Raw genomic sequence first — 7,045 nt, forward strand, 5'->3', positions numbered from 1 at the left:
TACATTGGTCAGCTAAATTTTCCATTGCTCAAAGATCATTCCCTGGATCCCTCGCACTTCTAAAGCAACTCACACAACGTATTTGTGTCCAACCTCACATGGGGTAAATAAAGGCTCACAAAACATCCCCTTCTACTATGTGGGATCAAAACACCATGATACAAAATAAAACAAACAATAAATAAAGTGAGCCGGAAAAGGTGGAAAGGGAGTATAATACAGAACTAGGACTCGAACGAGGATATTACATTACAGGCATTTAGCAGACGCTCTTATCCAGAGCGACTTACACAACTTGTACATTGTATCCATTTATACAGCTGGATATATACTGAAGCAATTTCAGTTAAGTACCTTGCTCAAGGGTACAACGGAAGTGTCCTACCCGGGAATCGAACGAACAACCTTTCGGCTACAAGCCCAGTTCCTTACCCACTGTGCTACACTCCGCCCTGCATATTGCAATTAGGCTATACTTCAATTTCCTTGGATACAACAGTTCGGCTATAGGCTACTTCTATTTCTTTGCACCGAGCCAGTTGCTTAAACAGACAAGCCTGTTTACATTGTCGGACGACAGGGCAGCTCCCTACTTCTGAACAGTATGCCCAGACAATGAAAAACTGTGTTCGCGCTGTTTTACTCGGGAAACATGGATTCCCACAGTACACGCTGCTTTTTTTATTGGTAAGGAATATATTTAATGAGTATATAGAGTGAAACCGCGAAACTAGTTAGGCTGCAGTAGTACTGAAATGTAAATATGGTATCACTGTCAGGTTATATCATTTGCAGCTTTTATTTCTGAGCAAAATAACGTTTTCTAGCTAAGCTGGATAGCGAAAAAAGTTGTTGATGGATATCGTAACTTTTAAATTTCAAATATTGCTATAGTGAATGGCAAACATAAACGATACTAACGCATATCACATAATCACACACCCAAATGCAAATGCATGAAAAGCCTAAATACACCATTTTTCTTTCTTACCACGAACTACAAATGCCGCCATTTATCTTAATGTGACGTAACCAATCCGGAAGTCGGAAAAGTCGGAGCTCAGAAATTATGCTCGAATTTCCGACCTAATTCCGAGTTCTACGACCGTTCAATTGCTTTTTTCACAAGTCGGACCTCGTTTTTTGCTAGTTCCAAGTTGTCTTGAACGTAGCATAAGGGTCGGGAAAACGTTCAGCATAACAGAACGCGCGTTAAAAAAATTAGTGGCGTTAAAACGAATGTGCGTTAACGCGTTATTATCGCGTTAAGTTTTACAGCCCTAATATATATATATATATATATATATATATATATATATATATATATATATATATATATATATGCATTACACTACCTTGCTTCTAGTCCTCTGGTATTTCTGCATTTTCTAAAGTCTGTCCAAAACTTTCTGCCAGTGGTTTAAAGATGATCTCAGCTAAATCTTTGAGTACTCTTAGGTATATGCCATCAGGGCCAGGGACTTGTCTTTAGTTCATGTAATCTATCCAGTAGGCGGAAGTGTAGTATAATGGCTAAGGAGTTGGTCTTGTAACCTAAAGGTCGCAGACTCGATTCACCGGTAGGACACTGCTGTTGTACCCTTGAGCAAGGTATTTAACCTGCATTGCTTCAGTACATATCCAGCTGTATCACTGGATACAATATAAGTCGCTCAGGATAAGAGCGTCTGCTAAATGCCTGTAACAATCCAATACTTCTTTATTCTCTATATTAATATATTCTGAGACGTTCTGTGTTCTGAATATGCCTTGCAGCCTATTGGTAACCTCCTCTGTAGTGAAACTCTCAAAAAGTAAATTAAGGCATCAGCAATATCCTTATCTTTACAGTGTAGCAGGGTGGGATGGCAGACCTGCCATCCCAATTAATCTGGAATTTATCCTCACAGGAGTACTGATGGCCATCTACTTATCAGGCGCGGCTGCTTCTGCCTTTGTGCTCATATTGGTTATTTTATTGCTGTGGAAATGTTCAAGACGAAAAAAACGGTAAGTGTTATTTAGAAAACCCCTCACATCAGACTGGAAATTTCATAATATATGCCCTGGAGATATGTTTTAAAAGGAAGCAGTACTGCAACACATATTATATAAAATGAAAAAATGTACCGTTCACTTTTCAAAGGGAGTACAATGACACAGTACAATGTTGCATTGCAGTAAGTCCTCATTTTAACCCTGTACATAACTGAAACATACTGGAATGCTTATGAAGCTGTGATTAATTACTAATGGATTACATCAACATGCAAGCCACCCACAGGCTACTGTTTGTATGCTGTATGTTTCAAAAGGAATGGGATTATGTTTAGATGGACCAGGAAATCGAAAGTTCATTGCCTGCAGTGAAGCCTTCTTTTCTCCTGGTTTCGTTTCTTTTTGCTCCTATAAATGTCCCTCTGCTTTGTCAATTCTTTGACATGCCTTTTACATTTAATATAGATTATCCCCTGAAACTGGGCTGGCTGTTGTTTGGATGAATTTGGTACGAAATGCAAACCGAAGTGCTCAGATGATGTCACATCATAGGCCCACCTACCTACACTTATGTTTTAGCATAAGAAATCGCTAATTAAAATGTGGCAAATGAAACATGTATAACATTTTTTTTTGTTGCTTTTAAAGTGTGGAAGTAAAGATAAACCCTGTCTACTCAACTGCAGGCCTGTAAGTCTCCAAAGTATGCAACAGAAAAATGTGCATATTCAGTATAGACAAAAATTAATACTATTAATTAACAGCAAACAGTAACTAACTGCATAGGTAATTAGCTATATAATTAAATGCGGTCCAAAAGGAGCATTTAATTATATAACTAGGTTTCATGCTACACTCACTACCAATTTCTACCTAGTCATAGCTTGAACTAATTGTTTGAAATACTGGTTCAAAAGTTTTTTGAACAATTAACACAAGCCACAAAACAACTGCCTTTTGTTGGTTAGCAAAATCCATTTTTAAAATATAATTATTTTTTCAAAACTGCAAATTTATTCTTAAAAATCGCCTCAAGAATGTACATACAGACTTGCAGGCAAGCACGCAAATTTGACAAGGATGATTTCAGTTTAAAAAGTAGGTAATAGCTCCAGACAATCATACTGACATGTCTGGCACAGGTTTTGAAGGCATGTCAACAAATCGTTGTCAGACTCTTGACCAGCATAGCCCACTACAGCTCTTTCTTAATGTGACAAAGAGTCATATTTTCCACATCAAATACGAGCTGAACTAGTAGCAACTGGTGCCGTGGGAGTGGGATACTACACACACTATCTAAGCAGTGGAGATTTCAGTCGGCGATCAATAGTCCTCACTTTTGCTGATTAGCCGTCTGTTATCTGCAGTTTTCTGTCCGGCTCACGGTGAATTTTGCATGACACACACGCTTAATGTGCATTGGGTGTTGCCGCGGCGAAGGGCTAGGGTGTGTAATACGCGTGTCATTTCTTGTTTTATTTTCACAGTGATGACCAGCATGTGGGAACACAGGAAAACATAGCGCCAGCCAAATCCCAGTAGGTCTCTAAAGTACACAGAAGAAAAATATTCAGACTCATATTCTGATTAAACATGAATGAATAATGCTGAATTGACTGTCTTTAATGCCATCTAGCAGCAGGGGAAAGGGGTCTGTTGAAGATCCGTCTGCTTCCGGGGGTGATAACATTTATGTTAACAGTGAGGTAAGTTCAATAATTTAATGTTGCCTGTAAGCACATGAAAGGAATAGAGTTCTTTCTGGGTTTTAAAAAACATACTATTTTAGATCAAGTGAGCAGCCAATTCTAGAATTATTGGCACCCTTCATGAAAGTGAGTAGAATGACTGTAAAAAAATGAAAGCAACAGTGGGGCATATTTTACATTACATTACAGCATTTAGCAGATGCTCTTATCCAGAGCGACTTACACAACATTTTACACAGCATTTACCTTGCATCCATTTATACAGCTGGATATGTACTGAAGCAATTCAGGTTAAGTACCTTGCTCAAGGGTACAATGGCAGAGTCCTATCCAGTAATAGATATCCAAGCCCAGTTCCTTACCCACTGTGCTACACTGCCCATTTTCGGCTCTAACGTAAGGGGGAGCCACATGCTGTTATCTTAACACAATTTTTCAGACACAAAAAGTTTTTATTGAGTAATACAATTTTTTTCTGCAGAACATACAGTAGGTTTCAAAATTATCCCTATGATTCATATTTGGTTAAGCCTCCCCTGGAGACACTGAGTTTCTTTCTGTAATGTCTGCCACAGTTGCAGAATACTTTTGGAGGGATATTGGACCACTCATGCATGCAGAAAAAATTGAGATCCTTGATATTTTTTATGTTTGCGCTTGTGGACTGTTCTCTTCAATTCAGACCACAGGGTTTCAATAGGGTTCAAGTCCAGAGACTGAGATGGTCATTGCAAAAACATTGATTTTGTGTTCATGCAACCATTTCTGTGTTGATTTTGATGTATGTTTGGGGTCATTGCCTTGTTGAAAGGTCCCTCTGTGACCAGGTCTCAACTTCCTGGCAGAGCCAACCAGGTTTTGAGCTAAAATATCCTGGTACTCAGTGGAATTATTTATGCCATCAACCTTAACAAGAGCCCCTGGACCATTAGCAGACAAACACCCCCAAAGCATCAGTCATCTTCCACCATATTATGTTTATTTGAGTAAAAGCAGTTTCCCCAAATGTTTCATCATAAATTTTGAAACACAATGTGTATTATTTATTGTATACGATCATTTTGTTTGTTTACATGAAGGGTGCCAATAAGTTGACTGTATGTTTTTTTATTGCCTGAGGCAGTTCTATGTAATCTTAGATACTTATTGATAATGTGCCTGCTTTAAAATAGCTGGCAGAGGGGACTTTTGGAGTTATTAGTCTAAGGGAAGGAAGTACCCTTCATTGAACTCAGAAGCTGCTTGTACCATGATGTCATTTTTACTGAGACTGTACATATGAACCTATTATTTCATAGCATTAAATTCACCATTGTAAATGTAAATATTTGTTTTTTTATATTGTGTAGGCCCTTTGTGCCTGGTGTGAAATAGTGTCTAATTGCATGGTCCATAGGAAATAGTTCCAACAGAAAGTATGAATAGAGGTAATCTTTTGCACAGTAATGGGGTAGTGCACACATGCACAACCCTGGAGGCATAACATCACTATACAAGCTTTTCTGGAGCTGCAGGAAGTATAACTTCTGTGCATTTGTGTGTGCAATGAAATGGTTTCACTGTGTTCCTTTTCTATTTCCAGACACCATATTTTGAAGAAGAAGAAGAAGAGGAGGATTATGAGAATTGTTTTAAAGAGGACATTTATGCGAACATGTAATGGCACAAAGTTGGCTAGTCTTAAGAAAAACCTGCTACTTTAACATACGTGATCCGGAGGCAGTTCAAGCGATGACTATGTATTTATAAGGCCTTTGTCACACGACAGGAATTTTGATTCAAAGTCTCCATGCACACATTTCACATATGATACTTTTTTTATCGGATATAGCTTGTGCGCGATGTGAATAAGGCTTGTGATTTCTGCCAGCACGTTTATTACTGAACGGCCATGAAGATGGAGGTTTTGGTATCACAAGAATCATAAGAAGGGTTAATTCTGTTCTCTAGTACGTGTGCTGGGTGTTTGGAAAGGATCCTTTTGATTTTTAACGGTACATTACTTGATGTCTTATTTCAATATTGTTTATTAATATTGCCTTATACTGCTTTGCAGGCCTACGTGTATTGTCACCAATTATATTACTATAATCGAGAGCGAAACATTTATATTTAATTCATTGATTATTTTGTGTTCTGAGAATATCTTTGCTGCAATAAATAATTCACGGTGTTAGAGGAGTCAGCTTTTGTGATAAATATATGGCCCTTGTACGATAGATGATGGATGGATGGATGGATGGAAGACTGTCAAACTAGTTCTAACATCACACTGTGTGAATTACATCAGAGGAACAAGAGGAGCAGGGAAAAATGGCTGCAAAGCTACTGTGATTTCAAATTGAATAAGGATGGAAACCGTCCTGACAATGGCTTAAATGATTAATAATTAATCTGTAAATCTACGACGTTCAGTTTACGAATTGTGTATTACCACATTATGCATATTAATGCACAAAAAAACATAGCTCTCGCCAAATTTTCTACGGACCAAACAGCGATGAGCAGAAATATACTGGTTTTTGTCTCAGATCAACACCTAGCATTAGCCAGTTAGTCAGTGAAATGCAAGCCACAACAACGTCAGGCAACACTTTTTATAAATAGTCCCCCATTTTAGAAGAGCAAAAGTAATTGGACAATTGGCTGCTCAGCTGATTCTTGCTGAATACCAGCTGCATGGGATTCAATCATTAATTAATATACATGACACCTAAAAAAAGGTCTGGAGTTGATTCTAGGTGTGTAATTTGCATTTGCTGTCTGTTGAGGTTATTAGAACTAAGTGTCAATGCCAGTAAAGTAGGCCATCATGAGGCTACGGAATAAATTGATCAGAGACATCAACAAAATCAGCTGTTTGATACAGTGTAAATCCACTGTGTTAGAGTACACAGCCAAAACAAAAATACTGTCCCAGTACTTTTGCATTTAACAGAATATGTAACAATGCACATGTATAATGATGAAATTCATTTGTAAATGAGAGATCAATATTAAAGGAATGGCTTACCTTTTACCTTCACCGATGCACCGAAAAGATTCAACAGCAAAATCCTCTGTGAGAAAGCCGTCCTACACTCCTCTCTACCTCTACCGTAACAGGAAGCCAGAGGCAAACTGTGGAGGGGTGGATGTGGTTAATGCGCCATCTGCTGGTGGAGAGGGAGCGGTTTAGCTGGCCTGCTTCCACAGCTGTTAGAATTATTCAGTAACTGTTTATATGCTCTACTGTACGTATATTATATACTATGACTAAAAATCTATTTACAGTACAACCAACATATTTGACACGATTAACAAGTATAATAAATAGACAGGGATTGATTTAACTT

The 7,045-nt window shown here is 38.1% G+C and overlaps 1 long non-coding RNA gene across 12 annotated transcripts; it reads left to right on the forward strand.

Moving 5' to 3' along the window:
* The first annotated feature begins 360 nt into the window (after positions 1–360).
* LOC135241537 (uncharacterized) lies at positions 361–6,111 on the forward strand. Of its 12 annotated transcripts, none has more exons than XR_010326027.1 (6): positions 367–687; positions 1,911–2,010; positions 2,647–2,688; positions 3,489–3,539; positions 3,638–3,707; positions 5,293–6,111. It is a non-coding gene; the product is annotated as an uncharacterized LOC135241537 (long non-coding RNA). The 12 variants fall into 12 exon arrangements; XR_010326028.1 differs by lacking the exon at positions 367–687 and adding an exon at positions 1,317–1,611; XR_010326032.1 differs by lacking the exon at positions 2,647–2,688 and having other exon boundaries at positions 368–687.
* The last annotated feature ends 934 nt before the right edge of the window (positions 6,112–7,045 follow it).

The sequence above is a fragment of the Anguilla rostrata genome, chromosome 1 (genome assembly GCF_018555375.3).
Source record: "Anguilla rostrata isolate EN2019 chromosome 1, ASM1855537v3, whole genome shotgun sequence".
Lineage (NCBI taxonomy): Eukaryota > Metazoa > Chordata > Actinopteri > Anguilliformes > Anguillidae > Anguilla > Anguilla rostrata.